Here is a 20,577-nt window from a genome sequence, read left to right on the forward strand (position 1 = left end):
TTCAGCTCATTTGGAAGAGATGTCCTGAAGCTCTCTTTCACACAGCAAAGTGGCAACCATTACCAACAGAGAAATTGAAATAGGGATAACACAAATTATAGCAATGTTATTTTCACGTTTTTTCTGCAATTATTTTATTCTCGTCTTAATCAGCTACATTTCACAGCAGTACCAGGAGGTGTACAGTGACTTAGCACAGCAGTCTACTTTTATTCCTACTTCACCTGAAAGTAGCAAGGCTCAAATCACAGGACATATGCCTAAAGACGGCTTATAAGCAGCATGTTTTCCACAGGTAAATGGAGCAAATCTTGAGCACAGACCTTGGTGCAGTGTGTTTGCACCACATGGCGATGTAACTGCTTTGTTTTGTGACAGCGCTTCATGGTGATTCATACCTCAGCACAGGAGCTGGGAGATGAACATATTCAAATCAAGGGAAGTTTCTGAAGTCCCTGCCGCAGGCTGTTAGCATGCTGATGGTGAACTCTTGGGCAGGGAAAAATTCTCTCATTATCCTGTAATTTAAATGGAAAGACCACAGAACCATACATTTGTTGATGTTGGAAGAAACCTGTGGAGGTCATCTAGTTCACTCCTCCTGCTCAACAGGGCCAGTTGCCCAGGGCCATGTCCAGATGTTTTTTGAGTATCTCCAAGGATGAAGTCTCCACAACATCTCTGAGCAACCTGTGCCAGTGCTCAGTCACCCTCATAGGGAAAAAGCGTTTCATAATGTTTACACAGAACCTCCTGTGCTTCTGTTTGTGCCTGTTGCCTCTGGTCCTGTCAATGGGCACCACTGCAAAGAGCCTGGCTCCCTCTTCTTTGCACTCTCTCTTAGCGTATTTATATACACTAAGAAGATTCCCTTGAGCCTTCTCTAGGCTAAACAGTCCCAGCTCCCTCAGCCTTTCCTCACAGGAGAGATGCTCCAGTCCCGTTATCATCTTTGTGGACCTTTGTTGGTGTTCATCAAGACCCCTACATCCTCTTCTGCCAAGCTGCCTTCCAACCAGGCAGTTCCTAGCGTATACTGGTGCATGGGCTTGTTTCTCCCCAGGTGCAGGACTTTGCATTTCTCTTTGCTGAACTTCATGAGGTTCCTGTCTGTCAATTTCTCTAGCCTGTCAAGGTCCTTCTGGGTGCTACTGCTTAATTATCATAATTGTGTGGTCTTGCTGGGGCAAAAGGGGGAACAGAAAATATAATAGAAACTGGATTAAACAGAGTAGGAAATAGAGTACAGTTGGACATGTCTAACATTATCTAGGCTATGTAAAAAACCTGGATCCTTGTAGCTGAAAGACAGTGCCTGTTGCTTGCTACTGGCCAAGTTGAGAGACATGCGAGTTGAGAGACAAAACCTTTCTGCATCCTCTCAGTTTTGTGTACCTGTTATAAAAAATCACAAATGTATTCTTACTCCTTTGAGATTTTATTTTTGTCCATAACGTTTTTATTGTAAGTGTAGAATATATGTGTGCATCTTTCAGGTGTGGTGTGAGCAGAGCTGTCTAAGCAAATCAGGAAAGTCTCCTTGTGCAGTCACCACGGAGCTGCACCAAAAAGCTAGAGCAGGCCAAGCCTTCCCACTGGTAGGAGCATTAGCCTGGCACACACCCTGCCACAAAGATATGGCCATTTGCTTCTGACAATATCAGTCCTTGAGATAGGAATCAAGTGAAAGTCAAATTGCTGTCAAATGCAATAGAGCTGTTAGCTGATATTCTAAATGTCAGTGAGAACCAAAACCAATTTTGTAATTACAGTTTATTTTGCTTCCTTTCACTATGTTGCTATTAAATTAACTTTATAAATTTCTTCTGACATGAAATATAAATGTATCTAATTTTCTCTCCCTAGGAATGAGATTTGCTATCAATATTTAAAACATCACCTGTTTAAGAACTTGCAGTTTTTTCTTTAGCCAGGCATACTCTGAGCAGCATCAAGATATTCTACTTTAAATCTACTATAACATTTCCAGTTCAGATCTGAAACAGAATTTTTTGTGGCTTTGTACAAATAATAATTATCTTTCTTCTAATGGCATTCACAAAGTAGTTTTATGATACTAAATTCCAGCAGAAGCATCTGAATTGATCAAATATTTATTCAGTCTCTCAGTAACAATAATGGTGTTGTGTTTGGTTTGAATATTGCCAGTAGCATCATTTATGTGTAAATAGCTTTTACATTTTACAATGCATTAAATACAGTAAAGAGAAAAGGTCCATAAAGAGCAGAAATACAAGTGCAAGTGATTATACTACCATAAAATCTTGTTACAATTCTGAATAAGGTGATTTAATTGTCCCCTTTTCAGAAAGTCCAATGTTCTCTTTTATACATAATAGCTTCAAACATTTCAAACCCTTTGTAGCATTTATTACACAAATGATGTGTTGGAAAGATTGTGCCTTGGAGTCTTGACACTATAGAAGCAATGAGCAAACTGACATAAAGTAACTGAGGGAGGAGCAGTGTCAACAAATCCAGCCTGGGATGATGAGAAACTCACCTGCACAGCTAGGTCAGTGCTATACACTCAAGAAGATAAGCATGAAGAGAGAGCCTCCAATTTTGAGGCCTCTTGGGAGAACTGCCACAAGTGAGTGTCCCAGCTGACACCACTCAGCAGTCTAGGAGGTGATAAGGAGTGAGGGAAACTCCAGAGTAAATAAGGAGTAGTCTCTCTGTGCAGGTCTGTGCTTTAGGTACATTCCCCCGTTGCTGTTCATCCCTCTTCTTTTTCAGTCTACTCAGTGCAATGGAACACACTAAAATTGAACAGATATGTTAGGAATAAAGGTGGAAAAAAATAATGAAACCATTCATTTATGGGCAAAATATTCACTTTGGAATACTGTTAAGATTTGTTAACAAGTTTAGCCCCTGCCATCTTCAGAAATATCCACTGTCTTTTTGGTGTGGGCTTCATGGCTCTGTGCTCTGGAGCTATGGGATATTGCTGAGAAGGATGGGGTAGAGGGAGCAGCAAGGGAGACACTGTGCCCTCCTACCACTTGTGTTATGGGAAGGCAGGATGAAACACAGCCAACAAAAATCCAAGTTTCCCCATTCTGGCAGGTAACAAGAAAATGGAGGAATGACTCTGATTACAAACCCATTAATTTCTCACCCTGTTCTGTCCAGCAGAGACTTTTATTAATGACTGCTTTAAGAACTTATCTTTTCTTCATATATCCAAATGATTTATGATGAGCTTTTCTTTAGCTGTGGAGTTGTGGATAAAAGTTACACAGACAAATTGAGAAACACACATGAATTTTAGTAGATGCTAGTAGCACAAAACACTTTCTAAATCATCAAGTGTTTGATTAATGCCTCCTAGTGGACCTTTGTAGATAAAGTTACAACAGAAAAACAGATAGAACGGTGTAGACAAACAAGATGAGATTTTTTTACAAATGAAGTGCATTAAGAGGCCAACCTATAGGCAGAGACCCAGCATTCTCAATGACTTTGGCAGCACCATTGGAAAAGTGGTTTTGTTAGGCTGGCTGCTTCCTGCATTTTTCTTCCAGTTTCTTATGCCAAAATATGTGTTGAATTAACAGTTTCTTTTCCCTCATACATTTTTTGTTTTCTTCACACACACTTTTATGGTTATCAGAAAAGAAACGCCATCAAGTTATTTAAATCCAAACACACTAAATGCAAGATCTTTGGCTTCCCTTGGAAAAATTCTTTTGATACTGGTTATAGTTATATCACATTATATAACATTAAAGCCTCATAAAAAAAATTACATCCACATGACTGTACCTAAATGGTACAGAGAGAATAAAATGATGTCACCAAAGGATGTCATATTGAGGATACCTCAAAACAAGTTGTGAAGTGAGAGCAATAAAAAGAAATTTACAATAATAGACATTAACATATTTTTAATAGATTATGTACAACAATATATCCTAGGTATTGTCTGCCACTGGCATAATGATGAAGCTCTGGTAATGCAGAGCTACGCAGTAATTAGCATGCCAGATCATTTTGGAGAAGACTCACACTTATCCCAGCACACCTCACAAACTCTGCTGTAAGTGTATGAGTTCTATAAACAGCAGTTCAGAAAAATGATGGAGCTTAATGGTGGTCTGTGGTTATAGTCTATGCATGTTTATGACATTTTAAAAGTAGGTTTAATGTACAAATTTAAAGTAAAAAGGAAAAAAAAATGGCATGGTATAAAAAAGAAAATATGACTGTAAAGCTAGATTCTTGTAAAAAATACATTGTTATGATCTCTGAGCGAGATATTTAACAAGCTTCTTCTAATTTACCTGGAGTTCATAAGTGAAATCGGTTGCTTTTCTGCTTGCTGAACTGCCGTTCTTCCATTCAATTGCAGAGAAAAGACAGGAGGCAATAGACTGTTTCACTTAATCGTAATTGACTGGCCCTTCTATTATCACTCCCTTTCATTTTTCTAAATAGAAACAATGAAAATGTTACATTATGGAGAAATTTAGCAAGTATCAGATTAAAGAACAAATTAGCGAATACTTCTTGACATTTCTAAAGCAGGTAACAGCTCCCAAGACATCTGAATTAGACAAACAGAGTTGACCATAGAGTAAACCAATTAATTTGAATGAACAGACTAGTATATGCTTATTAGCAAATTTTGAATGTCTAACTGAATGGATGATTGTAGCTGTAAATGTACAGTGATTTCAGAATACAAAAAAATTAGCAAATTACATTTTAATGCACCTTGCTAAAGCAGTGATTTGCCCAGAGCAATTATAAATATTAGTATGACTAGTCTGCAGTTACCTATTTGCAGTCACCATGTCTACAGGCTTTTGGCAGGCTTTGGTATCAAATTAAAATTTGTACACTAATTAGCAATTTTATTTGCACTTTTGACACCTCATAATATCAAGTTAGCCTTCACTAATACATAAAGAATCAAATTAATATCATCCTGAGAAATAAGTAATGTCTCAAATCCATCACAGAGAAAAGTCTGGCTAGCTACTCACCAAGAAAATTAGGGAGAATATGCAACAGATTAACAGGTATGTAAACTGAGAAATGACAACTGCAATTATTATCAGTAACTTGATTTGACATTTTGAACATTTGTAGTTTAGAATTTCCTTTGGAAAGTGATTCCCATGTGCAATAATTAGTTGTAATGAGCAGAACATGTGCTAAAAATGGGAAATATCTTGTCATATTTTAAAATGAAAGTTAATTTTAAAAAGAATTTACTGCAGGCAGATCTGTGCAGCATATGTCTGTGCACTGGAGAATCTGATGACATTTGTGCTTTTAAATATAATAGGATATTTGTTTACCAAAGGCAGGTCAAAACTCAGAGTACCAACATCTACACCAAGCTCGTTTTACTCTTTCATGCCCAGGGAAGGAGGAATGGTTTAACACATTCACAATTTATTTTTTAAATATTGAACTTTGCTGCCTCACACAAAGTACCACCTCAGTGTAATTTTAGGCTTTGAAATATTTAGTATCATTATAGTCAGTCTCTCCTAAATTGTGAAGAAGTTTGTTTAAAAAGATATATTTGTGTTTAAGTCTGTAAAAGAAGATTAGACTGTTTTATTCTGCTTATTAATGCTGATAAAAGAATAGTGCTGGCACATCCGTATTGACAAGGTTCATATAATTATTCTCAGTCATTCACTGGGACTATTTTTTTTTGTTAAATACCTTTTTGAAAGTGCCTCTTGGGCACCAAAAATAGATGTAGACACCAGGCTTTGGAAAGTGATTTTAAAATGGAAAAAAATAGCTATAACATTATCAAGTATCTAAAGAAAATATATTGATTTTCCACATCTATTAGTTCACTACCTGTTAGAGAATGGAACTGTAAAACTGTAAAACCAGGCAGCTTTTGCTGTTCCGAGGCTGGGAGACAGTGCTGTGCCCTCTACCGAGCCAGGGAAACCTCTCTGCAGGGGTGTGGAATGTTCCCATCATTGATGCAGTGGGACCAGAGGAGCTCAGCCGACCATGCTCCAACAAAAATCACTGTCCTTGGAAAAATGTCAGAGAGAAACCCATGCTGGGAAAGGAAGCTACAGCAACTTTACCCTCCCACATGTTAACACCGCTCTATGTGGTATGTGCTCTTGTCACCATACAAGAAGAGGCTGCACAGACACTTCCCTTCACCCCCAGTCAATGTGGAAGGTCTGTATGTGTCTCTAGGAAACCATTGCCATTACCACAGATATCCATTGTGCAGGACCCTGTAAAACTATCTAGGAGAATCTTAGAATTAGCTGGGATGCATAGGGTGTGAAGGCTCTACAGATGAGTGCATAGGTAAATTTCTAAAACATTTGCATTGCTTATGACTGCATACATATTAAGGAAAATACTGCTGTACCTTAAGTGAAAGTAAGTAAATATAACTGGAATATGTAATGAGTCTTATCTGTAAGCTATAGAGTTGCTAATCGCATCTGTTTTTCGTTGTTTGTTTGTTTGTTTCCTTTTTCTCCTTGTTAAACAACTCAAACGTGACTTAGTTGTTGTATATAACAAAACTGTTCAGGTGTTAAAAGTATCCGACTTCCAGGCTCTGAAGCAGTGAGGGATTGTGATGGAAGATGAAGACCAAAGCAAGATTCAGGAAAAGCCATACTTGACACTTCAGCAGATTTTCACATACTGAGGAGGCTGCTCTGTGACAGGGACTGAATCATTCTCTTCTATCTTTAGTGTTCTGTGACATCTTTAAGGAGGTTTGTGTGAATGTAGATTTCCTTTTAATAGCATACAATTTCCAAAAATGGTGCTGAATTTAATTTAATATAGATTTGATATTATTGTAAAAGTTCCTTACCACTAGCTTCTGACTAAATTACTTGACCCCATGTGCACCCCACTTTATTAACAGAATACTTGCCCTGAAGTGAAAATTAACAAGGTTCTTTTTGTATATGTATAAACTGAGGGGAAAAAACATGAGATTTGGAAGCATGCATGACATCACTAAACAGCTCCCACGGGCAATATTCCGTTTTAATGGCCATTCAGAGAAAGTCATATATGGCTCACATAAGAACAATTAACAAAGGCAGCAGGAATGGATCCTTTACGATTACTGTCATTGTGCCAGTGGCTTAATAAAATTTTTATTAGCTGTACTGTGAAGCCTAATGCTTTTGGAGAACTTTGAAAAGCAAGCACCTTTTTAAGCTGGCCTCAAATTTAAGATAGGCATTGTGTTAACTACAGATACTACTATGTAATCACTCACCTTGTTTTCTAAATGATGAGAATTTATCAGATTTCTATACATGGCTTGTCAATTGTCTTCAGAGGACACGTATTGTGACATTCATATCTTGCTATTTTGAGGAAAAACTCTTTACAATTAAAGCAAAATTATGCTCAGTGCATGTTTCAATAGATGTATAAAATTAAACCTTTCAAAGATTTTTTTTCTTATTTTCATGCACTTCCAGTCATCAAGCAAGATATTGCAAAGAAGACTGGAAAAGTGGTCACATACTTAAGGTATCTGAATAGTACATCTTAAAAATACATATCTCAGTTTCTTGGAGATACTAGTAGGACCACAGCAGTATTCCTTCAGTTTAAATCCATCTGTGTATTATGAAAACTCTCTATAAAACAGCAAACAATATGCTGCTCTTACACTGACAGAAACTGTAGCTGTTTTCTTTCTTTAGAAAGTTAACACACACCAATATCTTTGAGGCCATGGGGCTTTTGTTGTTAAGTTCATGAGTAACCAAAAGTTGGAATTATGCTGGTGACTCTTACACCTTATGAAAAAGAAATAGGTGTAAAAATAGGAGCTCTAAATAAAAGAAGTGAATATTTGATAGCTAAAATATGCCCTTGTTCTCGTTTCTTCTTTTAATTATCTAATTTCAAACATATTCTTAGGGCAAGTTATCCATTCAAGGAAGTTAGATAAAATTCAGACACAATTCATAAATCTTCAAGAATGAAAAATAAGGCTGCACCAAAATGTGAAACTTAGAACCTCTGATTTTTTTTTTTTTTCAGCCAAGGTAGGTATCAAAATCAAAAGTATTGTTACTCTGGGTCAAACCTATCTACTTACTCCAACAACATACAGGGTAGTTGCCTTCTGGCAATTTTTCAAATATACCCAGTAGTATTTTGACAAATCCTTTTCTTCTTTCGTATCTGTTTTACATAGATGGGAGAATAGAAGCCAGTCCTTTACATCTAAATTTAATTTACTTCAGCTTTAAAAGTGTGCTGTTTCACCTGAGGCATGGAATAATCAGTCAAGCTTCATGTACCACCATAGAGAAAGAAACAGATGAATACAGCGGCCAAGGCTTATATTTTTAAAAATATCTTCTCAAAGTGCTCTACATTATTCCAGAGACGAATGGGCCACTGATATCCATCAATCACAGAAAATATAAATGCGGCTTGCAGCCTTTGTCACGCATCCTTCCCTCTGATTCATACAGAGCACAATGAGAATCTTGCCCAGTGCCTGGAGCAACAACATTTTGCTTTTATGCTCTGATATTTACCACAGGTATTCCCTCTGGCCTTTTTTTCCCTTCATAAGAAGAAGTAGGAAGGCAACAAATATTTTGTTTGAAAGTAGGCTTCTGTCCTTAAAACTTACAAGAAAAAGACTGACTTTTGTTCATTGGCCAGCTTGTGAGCAGTGAGCCACACCAGAAGGTCCTTGCTTTGAATTCTTCAAGTACACTGGGCTTTGGTGATTATTATTTGGCTCTGAGAAACCAAGCTGTAGCTCATCACTCCATACAGTGGGTGGGGTATCACAGCACAGCTGTTTAGGCACTATATAGCGTAGAGGATATATTGGTTACCATTAACTATCTCTTCAAATATGATCAGCTCTTTGAAAAGAATGATGTCTCTGAAGTATAACAGCGATGACACTTTGGAAATTACTCTGCCACTTGGTGCTAAAGCCATAAAATTCATGCATGATTGACAAAGAGTCGACAGTGAAGACAAACAGGAATGGCTGCATAGACTAACCTCTTTTTAATTAGCTTTTTGTATTGGGAAAATAACAGGAAGAATATTTTTATAGTTGACTAAAAGATTTCCTACTCTGCCAACTACAGCTTTGCTTATCCAACACTAAAAAGCATTCCTCTCAGAACACAGACTTTGATGCTGAAAATTGGCTAATGTCTTTTCCATGTTTCTTTTCTACATAATGATATCATTAATGCCTACATTTTTGTCTTTTCACAGTTATGCCCTGATAGAGATATAAGAAAGCTATTTCATTGCTGTTTTGGTGCAGCTAAAGGAAAAAGAATGGCAGTTTCTGCTCTGCTTAATGCAAATGAAATGATCATTCTGAACATAATGTCAACTGTAGATCAAGCATTTGCTGGTAGAATGAAAAAAGATCAGCCAGTGTAGGAAAATCATCAGATTTAGTACATTAAATTTAAGGGACATAAATGAATATTCAGGCAGGAGGACTTGGTGAACAGACAATACATAATCCTCCATCCAAGCATGCTCAAGGCAAACAGATCCAATATCCAGATGGTGAGAAAAAATTTACCCCTTGATGGTGGAGGCAACACAGATCAGTAAAACAGCCATTTGTACAGAATTTTGAGGAAAGAGTTTCTAGGAGCAAGAAGAATTGGGTGGGGGTGGCGCCTAAAGCAAGAGGAAAGGAGACCAATACTAGAGACAACAAGGACAACTGGATACAGCAGCTGCAGGAGGGTATCTCTGGGTATCTATCTCTGGGTAGAACCTAATGGAAGTGATTTCTACAGTGAAGCAATGTCTACCAGCAGGCAGAGATGCAACTGGATACTGTGGTAGAACTCAGGCAGGGCTTTTAGAGTGATGGAAGAGAGGAGAGGCTTCATGGACAACCCCAAAGTTGCTCAACCCCAAAATGGGTTTTCTGAACATTAATGTAAGAGGTGATCTATAGAAATGTGTAACACATGCAAAAGATGTTAGTATAATTAATTGCCATTCAGCAAACAAAATACCAAATCACATTGCTCTAATGAAGAAATGGTATTTGAGGAAATACTATTAATGAAAACCAGCTTGCATTTTTTTACTTTGTTAATGACATGACTTTTGTATAAAGATTAACCCAGTTAGAAAACATAGTACCACTAAAACGTTATTAAGTACGGAAAGAATGAGCTGCCTTCAGAGAATTCAAATCTTTCTATTAAAGATCCAGCCCTTTTATCTTTATCCATTTTAGATGGTGCTTTTGGAGCAAGCAATTCCAGCCATTACTGGAAATGCTTACAGAGTAGATTCTTCTAAAGAATAATAAATGTACAGTTTAATTCAAATTAGTCCATAAGGGTAACTTGAGAATAAAACTTCGACCCTTCAGAAGGACATTAATTCAGTCCACATTTTCTTAACGTGTTAAAAGAAGGCCTTTACCTTTTGTCCTGAACTAAAGGTAACATCTGCTTTTAACATTTGCACTCTTGAATCATTTAATCAAACAAAAGCTGGCATTTGACCTTTGCATTGTGTCTAGTAATATGACCAAAATAATAAAATAGAGGGTCATTTCTGACTTCTGCTGCCCAATTGTGAAACATGAATAACAGATCAGAATCAAAAAGGTGATTTTGTGTTGCAAGGGAAATGACAAGAACAGTTACAAGAAAAAGCTGCTTTGTTTATTGTTACATCCTTCAAAGAAGCCAAGACATTATCACTAATAAAGAGATAAGTGCACAGAATTTAAAAAATACTCTTTTTTTAATTCAAAGAAATAATAAGAATTTTTATTTGGAGTTAGTAATTTCTATATTCACTGAACATGGTGTTACAATTTCATAGATTATTGAAAAAAAACATAGCTAAAAAACAAACATTGCCACTGACATTATAATTGATATTTTTTTCAATCTAAATGATTCATTTTTTTGCAAACTCTTTGTATAATTCAAATAATGGAAGAAAAGATGACTGAGGAAGTTACTTGAAGGGTGATGTGCAACTTTTATTCTCATTAATAATTATAATAAAGTTAAAGGCATTGATAATGACTTCTTTAAAGCTTATTTTTAGAAACATTTCCTTGTAGAAATGAAAACAGCTAAAAGTAACAAAAACTTGGTATGTGGCCAAATTTCACATCCATGGAAGGCAGCGAAAACAGAGGAGCCATGCAGTGATACTTCACTGTTAATAGTCTCTTCATATCTACAGAACCTAAAGTAGAAATTACATATATGTGAATGTAATAGACCTTGGCCGGTTGTTCCTCCATTAATATGTCTTTTGATTCAATCAATGTCTGGGATTCACAAAGTGATCCATAGCTTATATTTTCTGTGAAAAAGCCTATGTTTCGAGACTGATGTCTGGTATTTTGATTCAAGGCTAATTAGTTCACATATTATGATGGAAAAAAAAAAACAGCTGTTCCCTAGTCGTGTCCATCACACTACATGTGGCTTTTAGACCTGTATCATGTATCCTCTCAAGTGTCTCTTAAAAGTGCTGAGGAATATTTAATCATCTTCCTTTGTGCACACCTAATACTTTTACAGACATGACAGTTGACTGGTGATGGTCTGAGGTTGAACCTGTACCGGTTCAGATTAGTCAGTGCTATTCACCATGAGCCATCCCTCATAGCTGCTGAGAACAAGTAGGAAAATCCAAATTAGTTTCGGATCTGTTCCACTGCCAGAGCCTAATTTTTAACCCCCAAAGCTTCACAAGAGGTGATCAATAACAGGAAAAGTGGGAGAGAAAAAAACAGCAGTGTTAGTTACTAAACAGAGGAATGGCTAGACAGAGGCAGCTGTGTAAGAACTTCCTCTGCCTGTTTTTCTCTTAGATACTAATAAAAACAGGGTTTTGAGGACTCATTTGCCTCTCAGACAGACTTGAAGGACAGGTTGCCTATCATGGAACACAAGTAGTCAAGCTCCACCTGTCTCATGTCACACTCCAAAATATAACTTAGGTGTACAAGTAGTATCAAATTGATATTTAACTTACTTCTGTGTTGCCGTATATTCCCTGTGTGATTGCAGACACTTACTTTCACCTGTAAGTCTCCTGAGACAGTTACCATCTACATGCAAGTAATATCCACTTTTCTTTTCTTTTCCCCAGAGTATGCCAATAAAAATGAGAGTAGGGCATATTAAGTGAATCCCTTCTCAGCTACTGAGAATGTGCTGCTCACTTTCAGTTGTATAATTATTGTGCCATGTAGCTCTCACAAGTGCAGCTATTGTATTTTTCTCACCTGTCTTTAAGAAGGCCAAAATGGAGTGTCTCAGAATATCCTCCCTCACACGGTGAAGGCAGAGTTTTCTCAGAAGTGTGTTTGTTCCTCCAAGAGAGTTCATCAAGGTCTACATATATAAGAGTGAGGGAAATAAAACCTGCACTCCTTTAGTTAAGACTTAAGGCTCTTATTGACTGATCTCTGACACATGATTGCACTGGGCTGATGGGGGCATCCTGGGGAAAGGCTCCCAGTGCACCAGCCCAATAAGTTTGTACTGTGTCTCCAAAGTTACGTTAAATATTCCTGCTGCTACCATTTAATTTAAAGATCAGCTAATACCCAAGGTATTCCAAATGTAAAATTGCTGATTACTGTCTTCAATACAAATTTAACAGGATACAGTATACAGACGTGACAGCTGTTTGGTGGTGGACAGAAAATAAGTCTGGAAATGGTCATGTTAGTTTTCGGTAGGGATCCGAGCTCTGACGTTTCCCATTCAAAACTCGGTATTTTTATTTGGAAGAATACTGTGAAATATGTGTCATCTGAAGGTCATGTCTTTCCACTGCTAATAACTTGTAGCATTTCTGGTATCCTCCCATCAGGAGACTTTATTATTACAGAGTAGCTGGAATAAAGTTTCTAGGAAGGAGGCAGAAATATGTTTATTTTCCTATTTCCTTTACAATAAATTGACATGGTCTGGCCATTAAAGAGGAAAATGAATAAATAAATATGAAAAACCTAAAACAAGCTCTCATAATTTGGTCTCAACGATTTCTGAAACTCTCAGACCAAGAGAACAAAGGAAGGAATGCATAAGTTCTTATGCAAGAGCTTATGCAAACTGCATGAAGCATGTGGATTCAAGGAGACATTTAAACAGGAAGATACATGATACAAACAGTTGCCATTTATTGATAAGTAATTATGGTTTGGGCTGCTTGACAGCTTGTGTTGGGAAGAAATCCACTAAGAACATTCAGAGCTTAAAGCGATAATTTAATAGAGCCTCCATTTTTCAAATGTGTAATGTATTTATTTTGGACACATTTCCGAACTGTTTGCAGTGTTGGTATCCTGGTGCCAGATACCTGATTTTAGAAAAATCTAAGTTCTTGTAATTTCAGCTGACAATGTTTCTTTGTTCTCCCATGTTGTGGCGGCACAACTGGCAGCTGCCACTGGGGCAAGGCTGTTGCTTGCATCTGCTGGAAGAGGGAGAGATGCAGGCTTAGCTGGTCCCAGCATAGGCTGCAACTGCTCTGGGTGCCAATTTCTGGAGACATTTTACCTCCTTATGCAAAATTGAGGTAATACTATCTATCTATCTATCTATCTATCTATCTATCTATCTATCTATCTAATCTTACCTATTCTGGTTGTAAACTCTTCATATTAAGGAACTGACACTTAGTATTAGCATCCTGAGATTGCAGAAGAAATGGGTGATCACTTCCATAGTGGTCTTGAGGTATAAACTGCAGAACATAAATTAACAGATAAAAGACTGCCTGGTTTATCCTTATCTCTAATGTATCAGTGGTGCAATTCCCATCCTCGGATTTTTTCGCACTATGCCAGTTTCTAAAAGAGTAGAAAGGCTGAGGGAAGAAAGAATCCATACAGATACCCATACTATGGCACAGATAATGCTGAATATGCTGTCTCCTAAAAGAATTAATACTTCTCTGGCAATTAAAGTCAGCAGCACCCTGCACAGCTTCTTGTATTTTTACTGCTTGCTGAGCAGAGAAATTGTGAGAAAAAATGTTTTAGTCCTGTTTTGAATTCAAAGAAAGGAAATTGGTGAAAGGATAGGGAAAGTGATTATCTACAAAAGCCACAAGAGCATTCATCATAGTGAGGCACCATTCTCATTCTGTTCTTAATGCTCTAATGCTTCATTTATGGGCAAAATTCTTATTTCCCAGGACTGTCCCCTCTATACCCATTAGAATTCTGTCTTTTGTCCAAAGAAATTATTTTTACCCAGAAAAAATTGTCTCTATATATCATAGCAAGCACTTCTGAGACTTTTTTTGAATTAAAAAGGTAATAAATTCTAATAATACAACTTGCCACTATTCGGAACTTCATAGCATCAGCATTTTGGAGAAAATTAGTCCATGAACACTGTATATATACATTCAGTCAAACTTATTACAGGCCAAGCCATAAGTGCACTTTAAGTTTGTGCAAAGTTGTAATGTTTGTAGAGAAACTGGACCACTTTAGAGAATGAAGGTTGAGTGAGGAGCGCTCGTGCTGGCTGAGGTCGTACAGAGGAGGAGCTGTTCTATGTGGCAAAACATGGCTTCACTGCCTGCCAGATTTGTGCTAGCCTCTCTCTGGGATAATTTTTGGTTTTTTTAAATCTCTGCCACCTGAGAGAACCTGGTTCTTTCCAAAGATAAGACACTCCTTAAAAATATTGTAGAAACCTCACAGACCAACTTTCTCAGGGGAATGCATCCAACTCTACCTTTGCTGTAGAAGAGGAATCATCCATAATTTCCTCTCAATGCACTGTTAGCAAGCTCTGCTTTAAGACATCAAGGGCTGGCATGCACAGCGTTCAGTATGTGCACACTACTGCTGTGAACTTATGGCACTGATGTCAACATCACTATATTGGTTTCACTGATTCTTTCCCACAAAATCCACAAGACTTCAAACTGGGATGCTGTTCTTTGGGATTCCTGAAAAAGGACTTCAGGTGAATTTGACAGGTCTTTCAGCCATCCAAACTGGAAGAGTAAAAATGTTGGTAATACTTCACGTATCCTTTTAAAAATACAGTTCATTTTTGATATTAACCTTCTGATATTTTCAAAGATTCAGAGTAGAATTGCAGAAATCTTGTCTCATACAAATGCTGTAAAAACAGAAGGGGTTTTAATGGGCACATGAAAAAACAAGGAAATGGGGTAAGGTTTGAAAGGTCTTGGGCACAGCAACACTAACCTGACAAAAAAGTGGCTAGTGGGGCTAAGGAAGAGGAGAACAAAACTCTTTTAGGACAGAAAATGGAAAAAAATGACCCTGAAAAGAGTAGTTGATCCAATAGAGTAAGAAGGGTAAAATAGGGAGGACTGAACATAGGAATTCATCTGAGCTCTTCCCTATGGATGGAAATGGACAAGCTTACTGAAAACTTTGCACAAAATTAGCACTTTGGGAGAAAGGAGATAGACTAAGTAGAACTAAATTTACACCTCTAAAAATTATTTTGTTCCCAGCTGTCCAACTAAACAGTTGCTCATTATTCATTCATTAACAATTTCAGGAGGACAAATCAACTAAATCTCACAGAGGTTTGTGAAGACAAGAACTCAATACTGATAAAGCCCATGCTTAGCTTCTCAATGGAAGCCTGTACATTTTGCCTAATTTCACACTCATGGAATCTGTCTCTATGTTGCAGGCTCACACTCAGTGATGTTTTATGGTGATACCATATTAAGGCCTCTGCATTGATTTCCAAGACCTCCCATCTAGAAGCTGATCTCTTGTTCAGTCACCAACTGTGAAGTTTCCCAGTCATTGCTGTCACACTCTATTCAAAAAAATACATTTTCTGAGGACTGCTGTACACTTAGCATTGCTATCTACACTGTTCCCTTTTTTAGCTAGTGCATCCTCTCTATTTTCATGTCAACGTGAGAACAATGGTTGCTGTCATTCATTCTTTCTTAAGGTCTTGCATTTCTTTTTTCCCTTTCCTTAGCAACTGTGGCCGTTGCATATTTTTGGACTAGTTTCCAAACCTGACTACAAGAAGAAACTCTGCTACTCTAAGATTGACTTCTATGCCAGAAAATGTCTAACAAAAATAGTATTTCATACTTTCTAAAACAGAAGTTGCAGTAATGTACAGCTCCTGACTGAACCGATTCTTCCCCCAGGACATATAATTTAGGATTTAGTAAGTGAATTGAATTATTGCCAGTTTATGTATTTCTATTTGTTTCACTTACAGGCTGAGTATAGAAACTGATTTTGGGACACCACCTTTATTTTTTTATCTTTTGATCTGAAGAGACAAAGTGACCCATCAGTCATCTCACAGTCAGTGATGGTAGCAAACCATATCTTATTAACATTATTGTTGTTAACAAGGGTTTGTCTTTAAATAACCTGTGTTTGACTACCAAATGGACCTAAAGAACTATGGCAAACAAAATAAAAGTAGAATTCTATAAATGAAAGTAAATGAGGGTCATCTCATACAAATTCCTTCCCTTTTCTAATCTGCTCTATAGGCATTAGCTGTATAGATTGTGTTATGGACAAAGAAGATGTTAAAAGAGTGCTCTCTGCAACACTTTCTGAATCAGACCATGTTAACAGGATGCTTTCACCCTAGTCTACCAGGAAATGTGCCAAAAAGTAAGATCTGACTAATTACACCTCTTTTCAGCTAAGCACGTAAAATCAGCACGATGTGACACGAATCGTGTGTAGCTTATTGTTGGAAGCGATAGCTTTTCTGTGTGATGTTAGTACTCATTTAAAAATAAATTTTAAAAAAAAGTAAAATAATAAAAAAAAAAAGACAAAACAAACAAAAAAAAAGAAAAGAACAATTGCAAAATATGTGATGAATACAAATACCTTCTCAGTCACCTCAGCAATGACAATATGTTTTAAGATGCATTCCCAGGTCTGAAAATCGAGTGGCTTTCAATTGAGGTTTGTTGTACCCAATACCTGGATGGAAAAATTGAACTGTGATTTAACCTATGCCACACCACTTGACAGAGATCATGTGCCATAGCAGCAGTTGCTAAAGCATGATGGCTTTCTTTAGTGTTTTACTACGTGAATGTTATGTGACATATGCTGATGGTTTCCTCCCCAGAAGTTTAGGCACACCTTGAGACAGCCCATATGTTTGCTGAAGGAAATTCAAGTCCTAGTTGCAGATAGCAAACAGGGAAATTACAGAGGGCTGATCCCACATGAGTCAGGACTTCATCATCTCCCTCACTGGAAATATAAAATACTTGGATTTACAGGACCCTAGATGACCTAATCGAAGGGCACTGGGTGCACTTAAAAGGAGCTTCTGGTACAGTGAGTGGAGAGTGTAGGTGCATGTCTTCGGTGAGGCTCATCAAGCCCATTATTGATATCTTCAATGTTCTGACAGATTCTGTGTTGTGTGAGATTTCTCATAAAAATTCATACTATCGACTGTGTGTAACACATCATTAAAAATGCTCTTCTTAAACTCGTTATTACTTTTGGTTTTAGCCTGAAAATTGGACAAAAATCATGCAAACATGCAGGAACAATACTTACAGTCTTGGTGGTGTTTGAGGTTGGTTATGACCATATCCCTGTAGCCAAGCCACATGCAGTAGTGCCAGTGATTCCTTATCATACAGAGGGAGAAGACCATGTAGATTCATCTTAGCTTTCGAACAGAGAAATTCAGGCAGTTAGCAAAACTATTGCTAATGTATTAATCAATATACCTGATAAATAAGTCAAGATGATGACCAGATGTGTCATCTAGGCATTCTTTCTGCTGCCCAACTGATTTCTGAATTATAGGACCACAGACTAAGCCAGTAGTGTTCTGAATATATCACCAGTAGCAGCTAAGGAATTGCAATTAGCAAGCAATGTCATCTTGGTGTTTCTTAACATTTTTCCCTGTGCATAAACTTAAGGGAACATTTGATTACTAATTTACATCTACCTGCTTCCATAGTCATTTAATAATTTCTAAAGTGTGCTGGTGATATTCAGGGCTGTAAACTGCCCAAAAAAAAAAATGTGTATAGAGGAGGATTGGGGAAAGCTCCCAGCAAAAGAAGTCTAGAATGCTCCAGGAACAATCTTTCAGAGATAATATGGTTGACCATTCTTACATTAATGCAGTCAGTTTGTGTAAAGTAGCTAAGCACAAGATGTATTGGGTCATTGCCTGTCCTAAAGTCAATCTATGGTCAGGCAAAGTGCTTCAGATGCAAGGCCTGTCAGGTTAAGTGCAAGCTGCTTTAGAAGTTAAACCCTAACTTTTGTCCCCTGCATAGTCTACATTATAAATGTGATTTATGACATCTCATGATAAAAAAACTGGGGTGCTGCCATTCTTCAGTTAGATGGAATAAGTCTTGGCCCATGTAAGCAGAAGTCAAGGGTTAATGTCTGGGGTTGCTTGTCCAGTGACAGCCTTGAGCCTAGAGGGAATCCTTGGTATACAGGTGCTTTTGAAAAGCGACTTTGATATTTCAGCTCTATCTTCAGAGATCATAATGTTTAAAAATCTGTCTTGGGATGGTATTCTGAAATTTATTATTCCCAGTCAGTGTTGAGATTTTCAGGAAGAGAAAATCAGTCAATAAGCTCAAATAATATGCAATTCAAATTCTTTCTCAAGTAATTTATCTTCCTTTTCCATGTTTTGAAAACCCTCGAGCAAGCCTCTCCTATTCGGTGTGTGGGTGAGTGCATCGTGTGGGCTGTAACTGTGCTGATTTTTATTTGGAGTCAGCTGTTGCCTAGAAGCAGTAGTGGAGAAGCCATTGGTGGGAAAACCTGAAGCTGCTTAGCCAGAGAAGACAGCCCACACTTTTTAACTTAGGATCAAAAAGATTCCAGTACTTAGGTAGCAACAGTTGAGAGAAAACAGCTCCATAATATCATAACAGAGTGCAGGTGCTATTCTCATTTATTGCTGCCAGAAAATAACATGAAGCTTCCATGTACACAGGTAGAGAACCACAAATTTAGGAAACTCTTGCAAATTTTGAGCTGTCCTACAGGAATCACCATAAAGAAGAAAAAACCCTTAGCTTTCAGAGCAGGTTACGTATTACTTCTACCCAGCTGCTGTTACAGCCTGAGGTTGTCCCTGTATTCAGTTCCGCACTGACTAGTCGATGTATATTCTGCCTAGCTAAGGCTTTGTCACTCAGTTGGTAACAGCTTTCTAACCAGCCTCTGCCCAGCCTTCCAAATCTCACACTTACCCAGCAAGGCTGGCTGTGCTTTGTTGCACCCTACAGCTCTCTACAGAGGTCTGCCCTGTCACAGAAAGTCCTGAGGCTGCCACACAGATCTACTATGAAATTTAGTCAAAAGGTGGTTATCTGAAAGCAGAGAGTAAGTTATTTCAATTAGTATTCAATAACTAAGTCATAGATGGTTTATATTTGAACTGCATTCATATACTATTGCATCATGGAATAAAGAACAAACGGTATTCCTAAACAGTTCTGGAGCAAAATTTAGAGTCTTCAGGACAAAATACTTCCAGGGAATAGAACACTTCCAGCTGTCATGGTGTGCATCTGCCACTCCAGGGAACAAAACCTGAGAAATATTTGGAGTGAGTTCCAAATATCTAAGGCTTACTTCTTTTCCATTTATCCTGAAATTTAAATTCAGATTTAAAAGTATTCCATCATCAAGTTAGTTTGGGTGACTCATATGAACAGAATTTCTAAGGCCACCTGAGGTTAAAAAGTGGGAAATAAATATGCTGTCCTAAACGCAGGGTTTGGGGTTGTTTTTTTTCTTTTTAGTATACTAAAATTTTCTGTCTATTGCAAATGTCCTTTCAGGCCTACTTCTACTTGAAAAATACTGTGCCTGTGAGTCAGCACACTCTGCTGGCAGACCAAGAGAATGTGACTAACACAGCAAAAAAAAAATCCAAAAAATAAAGCATGACATGCAATTTAAAAGTAATCAGTTGTATCTTCTGAGAAGGGGAAACAAATCACAATAGTACATAAACTGCAGCTTTTCTGCTGTAGTAACTTTTCTGGAGTTAATTTGTTGATACAGGTTGATACATTTAACTGTATCAAAAAGGAGTTGGTTTGTAGCCTTAACTCTATTTTTAAGACAACAACTATTTCAGAAGGAACTAATTAGATGCAACACAGACCATGGAATGAACAGTGCTCCAGTGGGCCCAGATTCAGCCATCATCATTTCAAGCTTGAAAGAACAAGAAAGGAGCCTGGAATTAAGAGGCTTTGGACAAGAGGAAACTCCCTGAATCCAACTGTGACCCTTGGGCTCTAGTTCTACTTCTGATCTCTAATTAACTGTGCAAGGCAGAGGTCTTTGAGAGCTGATGACTACCCATATATTCTATGCTCTTTGTTCAGCAGCTGAGGAGATTTTAGCACCAATCTTCACACAACCTAATCAGAAAGACCTGAGGTCCCTAAATTTACTACCTCATGAAATTCTGGTCAAATACTTACTATTCAACGATACCACATGCTTTATAAACAAATAATAGTTACACAACTCATTATCTGGAAATTGCAGATTTC

General features: G+C 37.5%; 1 long non-coding RNA gene across 1 annotated transcript; it reads right to left on the minus strand.

The window, feature by feature from the left end:
• Positions 1-1,888: 1,888 nt before the first annotated feature.
• LOC110360526 (uncharacterized) lies at positions 1,889-19,575 on the minus strand. The gene is made up of 4 exons (XR_002416464.2): positions 17,579-19,575; positions 16,889-16,984; positions 4,311-4,456; positions 1,889-2,783 (listed from the first exon to the last, which is right to left on the minus strand). It is a non-coding gene; the product is annotated as an uncharacterized LOC110360526 (long non-coding RNA).
• Between the last annotated feature and the right edge of the window lie 1,002 nt (positions 19,576-20,577).

Source organism: Columba livia, chromosome 2, assembly GCF_036013475.1.
Source record: "Columba livia isolate bColLiv1 breed racing homer chromosome 2, bColLiv1.pat.W.v2, whole genome shotgun sequence".
NCBI classification, from domain to species: Eukaryota; Metazoa; Chordata; class Aves; order Columbiformes; family Columbidae; genus Columba; species Columba livia.